Here is a 12,400-nt window from a genome sequence, read left to right as displayed (position 1 = left end):
AACAGAGAAAGAAAATTTACATTATAAATAAAAGGGAAAGGAAGAAGATGGAATTGAGTAAAATAAGAGAAGTATATAGTATTAGTTTTAAACAGAATTTTTTTTAAAGTAGTATGAGAGAGAAGAAAAAAACTGGGACCAAATTGGAGGAATAGATCCACCACAATGCTATCAACAACAATGAATAAATATTAATATAGGCAAGAGGGGAATAAGAGGGAAAAAGAAGGAAAGAAAAACTTAAGAGATACCTAGAGGAAAGAAGAGTGATTTTGAGATGATAGAGAAAGAAGGAATATTAAAATGGAAAAATGAAAACTGAGCTAAGAGAGGGAATAATTAAAATTTAAAACAAATAAGCAAACAAACAAAACGGCAAGAGGAAGGCAAAATGGGGTAGGAGAGGGGAATGGTAAATTTTGAGATTTGAAATACAAAAAATAGTGAAGATCTAGAAATAAATTAGAAAAATGCAACAACCACCATCATATCTACAATAGACATGCAAAAGTTGGTAAAGGTGGAGAGAGAATAAGGTTATATTAAGAATGGGAAAAAGAATGTGAGATGACTAATGACAAGAAAAATTGTTTTGAGAGGCTGGAGGGAGAGAAATAGTAAGAGTGTATAATGAAAACCTGTCATAGCAAGAGAGAAAATAAACTTTTAAATGAAAATAAGAAAAGATGAAGGCAAATGGAGTAAGAGAAGGGAGGATCAAAATATGAGTTTTGAAATAAACTATAACATATAAACTAGTGACAATATACACAAACTTGAAGGATAAGGAATGAATGTTGAAAACCTATGTAGGAGGAAAAATAACACAAATCATAAAGGAAGCCACAGTGAAATTAGTCTCACTGTTTTCTCTGTCTTGATCCACCCCTGGTGATGTGAGATGGTGTCCGAGCTTGGCCTTCCTTAGCCTGTTTGAGGCTAGGGTGATCCACAGTCTGTGGCTGTCTCCTTCCATTTTTAATCTAGCCAATCTGTAATCAGCAGTCAGTTTTAAGCACCACAGGGTGGAGCAGAGTAATTCCTGTGGGTTGGGGCTATTGCTTCCCTTCAGGATGATGCCACATGGAGGCTACTACTCTGCCTGAGCAAGATGGCTCCAGCTGTATTGGGGATGTCTCAGCACAGGGATCCTGACAACTGCTCCCTCAGTTCTCTCCCCAAAGCCTCTGTCCCCAGACTGTTCTTCAGAACCTCTAGTCCATTCTGCCCCACCTTTGCTGGAGCCCAGGGCAAGTGGATGCAAAGGAAATTATGTGCATTTGCCCTTTAAAAGGCTCTCTGTGACTCCGGGCATCTCTCCTTGGCCTACAGAAACCCTGCTACTTTTCACAGCTGGATGTTATCTGGGTTCCTTTCTGGCTTGGTGCTGTAGACTGGGGAGCCCAGCTTGGGGTTTAGACCCCAAAATTTTAGGGGGGAACCCCTAAAATTCAGTGGAGGCCACTGAATTACCCTCCAGCACTTCAGCTGCTGTCCATGGGAGCCCAGCCAGCCCTCTGGTGTCTCCTCCACACTCTGTACCTGTCACATTTTGGTGAAGTGGTTTCTTCCATCTGTCCGTGGTTATAAGGCTTCTCTCCAGCTATTGTTCCATTGGTTCCAGATGGATTTCTCTACAATTTAATTGTAATTCCAGATTGGTCCCAGGAGGATGTTAGTGTAGTTCCACTCACTCCTCTGCCACCTTGGATATCTCCTCATTTAATTCTCATAACAGTGAGTGTGGAAAGAAAGCCTATGTCCTCCCAAGATTCATATGTTGAATCTCTAATTCCTAATGTGATGTTATTCGGAGGTGGGGTCCTTGGGAAGCTATTTGGTTTAGCTGAGTTCATGAATGTAGAGCCCTCATGATAGAATTGGTGACCTTATAAAAAGAGGAAGAGACCAGGGCTCCCTCTCTCTCCACCAAGTTAGGATACAGCAGGAAGTTGGTCACCTGCAAGCCTCACCAGATGCTGAATCTGCTAGCACCTTGGTCTTGGTCTTTGAGTCCTCAGAACTGTGATAAATAAAAGTTTGTTGTTTGAGCCACCCACTCTATGGTATTTTGTTATAGAAGCACGAACTAAGAAGCCTGAACCTTATGAAATGGGGACAATTTTTGTATTCTTTTAACAAATATAAAACCCCAAGAAGTTGCATGTTCTGCCCATGGGGACACAACTAGCAAGCGGAGGAGTCAGGATTTGAACCTGACCTCTGTGGTTCCACAGCCTATGCATTGACCCCGCACAGCTGCCTTACCTCTTAATCACTGTTCATTATTTAACATCTACCCAAGAAGGATGCCAGACTATTATGCATTGATTCATCTTCTTATTCTTTTGGTAAACTTTTCAAGTGCTTATCACTTACCAGGTACTTAGCCGAGGATTGGGGATATACAATCAAATAAACCACTTCAAGTTCTGCTCACATCTAGTCATGTAGACATGCAAAAGGTCAGTGATTACAAGAACATGTGATAAATTCAGATACAATCACACAGGGAGCTAGTTATAGGGTAACAGGGGATGGAGGTTCAGGTCAGAGTGGGAGGGGAGGGATTAGGAGCCAAAACCAACTTTGAATCCCAGCTGTGCAACTTTCCAGTGTTTTGACCTTGAGCAAAACACTTAACCCCTCCACAGTAAGCCTTGGTTTTCTCATCTCAGGAAAGGGGATAGTGCTTAGTGGCTACTTATTGAGAAGATTAAATGAAACAGAGTATGGGGAAGGGACTCCTTACAGTAAGAGTGAGAGCCCTGTGGTCTCATGTATCTGGGAAGACTTTTATGGAGGAGGAGATGGGTCTGCTTCAGAGAGGAGCAGGAGGTTCAGAGAGGAGAAGGTGTAGATGTTCTAAATGGTGATAAGAGACCTGGGTGGAGAGTTGGGATCCATCAGGGTTTAATTATTAAAGAGTAATCCTGAGTTGCATTTACCTCTGAAGAATAGACATTGTCTGATGGGGCGACTCCGTGAGCTCACAAGTGGGGAAGTCTCTACTGCACAGTGCATCCTAATTTTCCCCTCAGACCCACACTCCCCTCTGCCCTACAGCCTGGTGATACAGGAGGACTTCCTCAATGGCTGGGTGATGAGACAGACAGTAGCATTCAATTCTGCCTCAGTCACCACTAGCTGTTGTGACCTGTGGAAATAGTTAAACATCTCTGACCTTTATTTTCTTATTTGAGATCTGGAGACAATGTTACCTATTTTTAAGGTTTGTTTTAAGGCCTAGAGATAATATATGTACAGGACTGTACACAAAGCCTAATACATAGTTGTTATTTCATAAATGGTAATTACTACCACTCAAGATTTGAGGAGGCTTTGCACTCCTGAGTGAGGAGTGACTATATAACATTAACCTGAGGTGTGAGACTGTTAAAAAAATTACAGTCAATATCAGCCCACCTTTGCTCTCAACAGCAACCTTATTTTAAAAAACACTGAACCATAACAAATATAACAGAAAGCACACAAATCATAAGTACACACCCTGTTAAACTTTTACAAAATGGAAAGAAGGAGCTACTACCCTTTGCAACAACATGGATGGAACTGGAAAGCATTATGCTCAGTGAAATAGGCCAGGCAGTGAAAGACAAATACCATATGATCTCACCTTTAACAGGAAGCTAAACAACAAAACAAATAAGGAAGCAAATTAAAAACAAAGACACTGAAGTAGAGAACAAGGGGATAGTGACCAGAGGGGAGAGGGGAGGGAATTTAAGGGAGAAAAAGGGGAGGGATTTGGAGGAACAAGTATAAAGGACACAGGCACAATAACTAAGGGGGGTGGAAATGGGAGGGAGGTGGGGAACACGGGGCGGGGGGGGCTGGGATGGGAGTAATAGACAGAAAACTGTACTTGAAAAAAAACACTTTTACAAAATGAATACACCACATAACCAATACTCAGATCAACAAATGAACCTGCCCAGCACACCAGAATCCCACCTGTGCCCCTGCCTGGGCCTGGTCAGTGCCCTGCCTTGGCCTAGCATTCTGACTTGCATCACTATAAGTGAATTTTGGCTGCTTTTGAACTTTTGTGTTTGGCTTCTTTCATTCCGCATTATGTCTGTCGACTAGGGCTATGTTTTTCCTTTAGTGGTAGTTCTTTCATCCACATTGTCGCCTAGTGTTCTATTGTGTGAATATACTACAATTCATTTATTCATTTTCACCACAAACTCTTAAAAACGATTTTTAATGTGAGGTGTCTGGACAATTTTCTTAACTGGCTGCTTAGCCCGTATACTGTATGCTTGTGTACACAATAAAGTAACATTCTTACACTTTGAATGAAATCCATTAAGAAACCTAGGGGGCACTGGTGAGCCCGTTCTCTCGAAGGGAGGGAATTCCTAGTCTGTTGGGGGAAAGAAAGACGGAAGGGATCAAGTTGTAGGGGACAGCCCAATGCACATTTTAGTATCCTTTGAAAAGCTTCATTCCCTAATTTAGTTGTTTGTTTGTATCTGTCTTTTATATCAGAAAGAAGAAAATTTCCAACCTTAGGAACTTTTTTCTTTATTTTATTTATTTTTAGAGAGAGGGGAAGGGAGGTAGAAAGAGAGGGAGAGAAACAATGTGTGGTTGCCTCTCATGAACCTTGCTCTGGGGACCTGGCCCAGAACCCAGCACGTGCCCTGGGGGGTCAAACTGACCCCTTTGATTCGCAGCTTGTGCTTTCTCCAGTGAGTTACACCAGCCGGGGCAGATCTTTTATTCTTTTTTAATCTTCAAAACCTGTACCACATCTAAGTGAAACTACAGCTATATAGAAAATGTTTGTTATTTGCTTGAATTCATGGGAGTGACATTGCTTTGATACGCGGGATCCTGGCCTTCTCTCTGTATTTTGTTTGTTTATTTTATTGAAAATCCAAGGACGATATAAGGTCAGAGTTTGGCCAGCCCAGCAGTAGATTGTTTGAGCTGAGCAGCTGGAATTACTTTTCACATATTTTGGCAACAAGGAAATCCCAAATGTATTTAGCCCCAAGCGCTTTTACACTTATTTTTTTTTAGTCTGTAGTTTAGAAATTTAATCCCTACTCCTTAATTACTTTATAGTCATTCAAGTAGTGTTTGTAAAAAGATATTTTGTTCCAAGAAACCTGTAAGACATTAAAAATTCTACTCACTTTACTTTCCCTTGCCAGCAATAGAAAAAGAGTGACTGCCAAGAATAAAGGAAGCTTCACAAACACTTTGTAAAACTGTTTGGCATTCCTTCTCAAAATCGAACATTTGTATAACCTATGACCCAGCAATTTCATTCCTGGGTGTATACCCAACAGGAATCCATGCAGAGATGTGTACTAAAAGGCATGGATCAGCATGGCCAGAACAGCACAGTTTCTAACAACTCCAAATAGTAAGCAAACTCAAATATCTGTCAAGAGCAGGAAGAATGAATAAACTGTTGTATATTCATGCAATTGAATATTACATAGCAGTCAAATGAGTGAACTATAGCTATCATTACATCCTTGGATGAGGTTCCTAAACATGATGTTGGAAAAAGGAAGTCATACAAAAAGAATACATATTTTATCATTCCATTTATACAAAATTTTGAAGACTTAGCAGAACTAATCTTTGTTGTTAGAGGTGAGAATGGTGGTTAACTAGGGGGGGTGAGAAAGGAGTAGCAATAGAGGGGGCTCAGCAAACCTGTGGTGCTGGTAACCTTCTACTTAGTGACCGAGCAGGTGAACACACAGATGTAAGAAGCTTGTGATAATTCGCTATCCACTTTTGATGAGTGAGCTTTTTAATTAGCAAGTTTCTTAAAGTAAAAAATGCATTCTAAACCTCACAAGTTTTAATATTTTCAGAGAGTAATCTAAATCTGAGAAGATATATTCCTTTCCCTCAAATCTCATCCCATTGCTTCATCTAATATTGAGGCAGTCTCCATTACAAAGTACATAATTACCTATTGGAATCATTTCAAATGCCCAGAATGGACGTTGATATAGCAGTGCAGGTTATAAAGTAATCAGCTGGTTTCCTGATTATAGATTCTTATAGCCCTCTTCCCAGATAAATCACAGTTTTCTTATAATTCATTAAAAACATCCACTTCTCTATTAGTTAAAAAGAACAAGGAAAAAACAATTCTCCTTTACACTGTTCCACTCTTTGCTCATGTGATAAGGTCTTCTGAGTCTTGACACAATCTGGACATGGGATTAAAACTCAAATATATATATATAGAAAAATTTCAAGTTGTCAAATGTAAAATGTTTTTTGCATATTTCCATTTGCTTCCTGATGAGTTTCATGCTCATCCTCAGAGCACCTATTTATTGAATTCTTGAAGGATTAAAACCAACCACCTAAATTTTCCTCTCAAAGCCAGGGTGCCTTTGGTGTCTCACGGATGTTAATAATGTTGGCATAGTGTCCACTACAGGCATATTTGGGTAGTTAGGTCTTCATGCAGTGGCACAGTAATGAGTGCTTCCATTGTTCTCAGAGAAAGAAATGTGGTTACTGAGTTTTGGAGCCAGTTTTTAAGGAGTGTTCTGTTTAACCACAAAAGCTATGCACAGGTATAATAAAGAACATGTTATGGTTAAAGGGAATCACCGGGGAAGAAATTAAAGGCAGCCTTCTGTCTCCCAGATCAAGACCTGGACTGGTATGTAGTTATACCACGGATCACTTATTTGTGTGAATATTACATGAAATCTACTGGCTCAGTTACTTTTTCATTTTCTCTTCTCTTTTCCCGAATGGCGTGGGTGTGTCACAATGATTGTTCATGGAATGAGTGGATGCAAGACAATGGGTACTGGCTTATAAAAACTGGATGAGACCTTGGACACCTACCAACAAAATCTTCTCATTTTTCAGGTAAAGAGCCTGCAAGCCAGAACAGCCCATAGGAATCCACAGGAGAGGTGCAGGGAGGCTGCAAGTTCCGCTCCATCCTGTTCGTTTCTCTCTCTCTGCCCCTCTGGCTGACAGAACCAGGCTACTGTCTGTCACTCTCCTTAGCAGGACTTTGGGTAGGGACAAGCTTATCCATGAATCAGTTCACAGGAGAGGGTTTCTCAGTTCTTGTCAACTGCTATAAAGCTGACTTTTGAAACTTATTGCCTCATTCTTCCATCCCCAGGGCTCTACCCTGAGCCTGTTTCCAAAGCTTGGCTTTTGAGTTGCTATCTCAGATGTTTCCAATAGGAACCCTACACTCTTATTTCTGTTGAGGTCTGTCACTGTTGGACAGATCTGAAGATGTATCGGTTGCTACCCTGAACTATTCTACTGACTCTTTTTACAACATACAATAAAAATGTGGCCTCACTGATGTTTCTGCAATGCAGGCAAGAGGAGACAAGTCACTCACTGGCTTGGCATTTAAGCAGAGTCCTTTGCAAGTTGAAAATGACTGAAAACAAAAGCTATCCCTAGAAGGAAGAAATCCTGAGCAGATGAACCACTAATGAAAAGGAAACTGGCGCTTCTATCTCTGGAGACTTTTGAATAATGCGGCAATGCTGGCACTGGGAAAAGTCTCTGCCTTTAGTCTAGGTGCTCAGTGGTTACTGGCCCACGAACCATGCAGGGACAAACAGGTAATTGTACACAGGTAGTTTATATAGATCCTGGTTATGACACCTTCATAATCCTGTGACTTCTATGAATGCAAGTCTCATTTCAAAATGGAACCAGAATTTGGTTAACAATTCTAGGAGCCTTCAAAGAGTGTTTGAAATTAAAATATATGGCTTCTAAAACAAAAGGAAATTCTGTTCGTCTAAAAGGAAATGGAACCTTAGAACTGCTCTAAAAAATTTATTTATATATATATATATATATATAAATGGTATTAATTCAATATACATCTATTCTTGAAACACACACACATATATTAAGATTTTTCAGTTTGGTGTTGGTGCAAACAGAAACTCTATGATATTGATCAAAGATTTTTGAATTTTTATTAAGAATTCCAGAAATCATCTTGGCTACTGTGGCTCAGTGGATTGAAGATCAGACTGCAAACCAAAGGGTTGCCGGTTTGATTCCCAGTCCGGGCACATGCCTGGGTTGCAGGTCAGGTCCCCAGTGTGGGGTGAATGTAAGAGGCAAACACACACTGCTGTGTGTTTCTCCCTCTCTCTCTTTCTTCCTCCCTTCCCCTCTCTCTAAAAAAAAGAAAGAAAAAATAATTCCAGGAGCCTAGCCCTGGCCAGTGGTTCAGTTTGATGGAGCACCTTCCTGTACACCAGAAATGTAGGTTTAACCAGTCCCAGGTTGGGACAAGTAGGGGAGGCAACCAATCAATTTTTCTCCCTCACATTGATGTTTCTCTCTCTCTCTCTCTCTCTTCCTATCTCTCTGGGATCAGTAAGCATATCTTTAAAAAAAACTTCCAGGAATCTAAAGGCTTTTGGGAGGTGATAAGCAACTATCATCTCCTAGAGAAAATGTTGATCCATATAATCTGAAAGTGTTGCTGAACTCAAGGTACTAGCCGCTTGGGGCGCTCTGTTTAAGAAGGAGAGGGGTGGTTGTCCCAGGACAGTTTTTATCTACTTGCAGCAGAGAAGACATGGGATTCACATCCAAATCTCTGTCTTTCCAAAAAAAAGGCCTAGCCATTGTTTATATATACTATCTGGTCAGTTAAACATTGATTTCTTCTTTGGAGTTGGCTACACTTATTCTTGAGTTTGTGAAGCTCATCCTGTTTACAGCTGCATCTACAAAATAGAGCTACATTTGAACATTGAGCAAGATAGCATTTAGTAAGAATGGCCTAGATCTTGAGACCCTTGTCCTATCTAACAAGAAGGTCCAGCTTCCAGTATTGGCAAGGGCATGGAGAGGTGTAACTTGGTACAAGCTTTCAGGAGAGGAGGGGAGGTCGGCAGTGCATTTCAAAAGTTATTAAAATGTACTTATCCTTTAAATGAGCAATTTCACTTCTAGGAATGTATGCTTCAGGAAATGAAGGCAAGTGTATGCATACATAAGACTATTTGCTAAAAATAACCTGGAAATAACTTAAATATCTATGAATAGGAATTGGTTAAATATATTAGAGTTCAAGCATTCTCTGAAATATTATTTAGTCTTTAAAAGTATTGTTGTGGAAAAAATCTCTATTAAAATATTGAGTGAGAAAAGCAGGCTATCAGACAGGATTTTTGGAAAGTGGGAGGAATATGTGTGTATGCAGGTATATATGCTCCTAGGTGTACGTAGAGAAAAGGTCTAGAAATCTTCTTCATACTTTACTTCCTTTTTTGTTATTTTTTGTATAAGGGCAGTTTTTTAAATTTCTTGAGAAGTTTCAAGAAATAGAGAAAAGTATAATAAAACACTGAAGTTAAAGTTGCTAGTTCCATTCCCCTTACCTTATGTGAAGAAACAATCATTATAAGGTCTTTAGTGTTTGTCTTCTGTGTGTGTCAGAGTTCATGTGTGCACATGCATGGTAATCTTCTACATATTGACCTGGGCCTGGGAGGCGTTGACACAGATGTGAGATACACACCCACAGACGAACACATACCATCCATATATATGAAATAGAACCAATAGAATATATACATGTATATACTCTATTATATATATATATATATATAAAAGCACATGAGGGAGATTTATTATAAAGAAATGGCTCACGTGATTATGGAGGCTGAGAAGTCTCAAGATCTACACAGTTGACTTGGCATGCTGGAGACTCAGGAAGAGCTGATGTCTCAGTTCAAGGCCAAAGGCAGGAAAAAAGTTGAGTTCTCAGTCTGAGGCAGCTGGGCAGGAAAGAATTCTCTTTTACTTGAGGGAGAGTTAGTCTTTCTGTTCTGTTTAGACCTTCAAGTGGTCAGATGAGGCCCACTCACATTAGGGAGCACAATCTGCTTTACCAGATCAACCAATTAAAATGTTAATCTGATCCCCAAACAGTCTCACAGAAACATACAAAATAATGTTTTACCAAATAGCTAGGCATGCTGTGGCCCAGTCAAGTTGATACATAAGTTAACCATACAGGCTATTTCCTAATCTATTTTTTTAAAGTCTCATCTTGAGGTTAAATTTGCATATGGTTTTAATACACAGTCATAGGAGGTCTTCCAATTTCTTTTAAACACATACAGACCACACATATATCTATAAAAATATATAATTGTTTGCCCATGATTTAAAAATCAATGTAGACTTCCAGCAAAGATGGAGGCATAGGTAGACACACTGTTCCTCCTCACACAACCAAAATAAGGACAACAATTTAGAAACAAAATAACTACCAGAACTGACAGAAAATAGAACTATATGGAAGTCTGACAACCAAGTAGTTAAAATAGACTACCATCCAGTAGGCCAGGCAGAGAAGTATCAGGGCAAAAAAACCAGTGGCACCAGGACCACCAAGCAGCTGTGGATTGGCCCCAGGCTCCCAAGACAGTAGCAGGCAGACCTAGTGAGTTAGCGATTGTGAAGCAGCGCACCGCGCACAAGATTGGGCGGTCCCATATTTGCATGCAGATAAATTCAGATGAAACTGAGGAGCGAGATAGACCAGGCAACCCAGGGTCCCAGCACATGGAAATAAAGCCTCAAAACACCAATTGACAACACCTGTGGGAGTTGACACGCAGGGAGAGACTCCAAGGCTCACAGGAGAGTTTGTTGGAGAGACCCACAGGGTCCTAGAATGTACACAAGCCTACCCACCGTGGAACCAGCATCAGAAGGGCCCAGTTTGTTTGGGGGAAGTGGCCAAAGGGGCTGAAAACTGACAGAGAGTGGAGCAAGTGCCATTGTTCCCTCTCTGGCCGCCCCCCCACATCAGTGTCCCAACCCCGTAACTGGGTTACCCCGCCCTGGTGAACACCTAAGGCTCTGCCCCTCATACCTAACAGGTATGACAAGACAAAAAAAGATGGCCCAAATGGAAGAACAGATCAAAGCTCCACAGCAAATACAACTAAGTGATGAAGAGATAGCCAGCCTATCAAATGCACAGTTCAAAGCACTGGTGATCAGGATGCTCACAGAACTGGTGGAATTTGGTTGCAAATTCAATGAAAAAAATGAAGGTTATGCTAAGTAAAACAAAGGAAAATGCACAGGGAACCAATAGTGATGGGAAGAAAACTGGGACTCAAATCAATGGAGTGGACCAGAAGGAAGAAACAACCAAACAGAAAAGAATGAAGAAACAAGAATTTTAAAAAAATTAGGAGAATCTTAGGAACCTCCAGGACATATTTAAATGTTCCAACATCTGATTTATAGGGGTACCAGAAGGAGAAGAGAATGCCCTGGCTGGTGTAACTCAGTGGATTGAGCACGGGCCTGTGAAGCAAAGGGTCACTGGTTTGATTCCCAGTCAGGGCACATGCCTGGGTTGCAGGCCAGGTCCCCAGTAGGGGACGCATGAGAGGCAACCACACATTGATGTTTCTCTTCCACTCTTTCTCCTTCCCTTCCCCTCTCTCTAAAAATAAATAAATAAAATATTTTTTAAAAAAGAGAAGGATAAAAGAAAGAGCAAGAAATTGAAAACTTATTTGAACAAATAATGGAGAAGAACTTCCCCAATCTGCAAAGGAAATAGACTTCCAGGAAGTCCAGGAAGCTGAGAGAGTCCCAAAGAAGTTGGATCTAAGGAAGAACACACCAAGGCACATCATAATTATATTACCCAAGATTAAAAATAAGGAGAGAATCTTAGAAGCAGCAAGAGATAAGGGGGCAGTCACCTACAAAGTAGTTCCCATCACACTGTCAGCTGATTTCTCAAAAGAAACCTTGCAGGCAAGAAGGGGCTGGAAAGAACTATTCTAAGTCATGAAAGGCAAGGAACTACATCCAAGATTGCTCTACCCAGCAAAGCTACCATTTAGAATGGAAGGGCAGATAAAGTACTTCTCAGATAAGGTCAAGTTAAAGGAGTTCATCATCACCAAGTCCTTATTATATGAAATGTTAAAGAGACTTATCTAAGAAAAACAAGATAAAAAAAACACGTATAGTAAAATGACAGCAAACTCACAATTACTAACAACCACACCTAAAAAAAAAACCAGAAATAAACAAGCAACAACCATAACAGGAACAGAACCACAGAAATGGAGATCACATGGAGGGTGAGCAATAGGGGAGTGGAAAAAAGGGGAGAAGGGGAAAAGGTACAGAGAATAAGTAGCATAGATGGTAGGTAGAAAATAGACAGGGGGGAGGCAAGAATAGTATGGAAAATGTAGAAGCTAAAGAACTTACGACACATGGACATGAACTAAAGTGGGGGAATGTAGGTGGGAAAGGGTGTGCAGGGTGGAGGGTAATGAAGGGGGGAAATGGGACAACTGTAATAGCATAATCAATAAAATATATTTAAAGAAAT

This window comes from Artibeus jamaicensis, unplaced genomic scaffold, assembly GCF_021234435.1.
Source record: "Artibeus jamaicensis isolate MK-2021 breed Jamaican fruit bat unplaced genomic scaffold, CSHL_Jam_final contig_482, whole genome shotgun sequence".
Classification (NCBI taxonomy): domain Eukaryota; kingdom Metazoa; phylum Chordata; class Mammalia; order Chiroptera; family Phyllostomidae; genus Artibeus; species Artibeus jamaicensis.
This window is presented reverse-complemented; position numbering follows the sequence as displayed.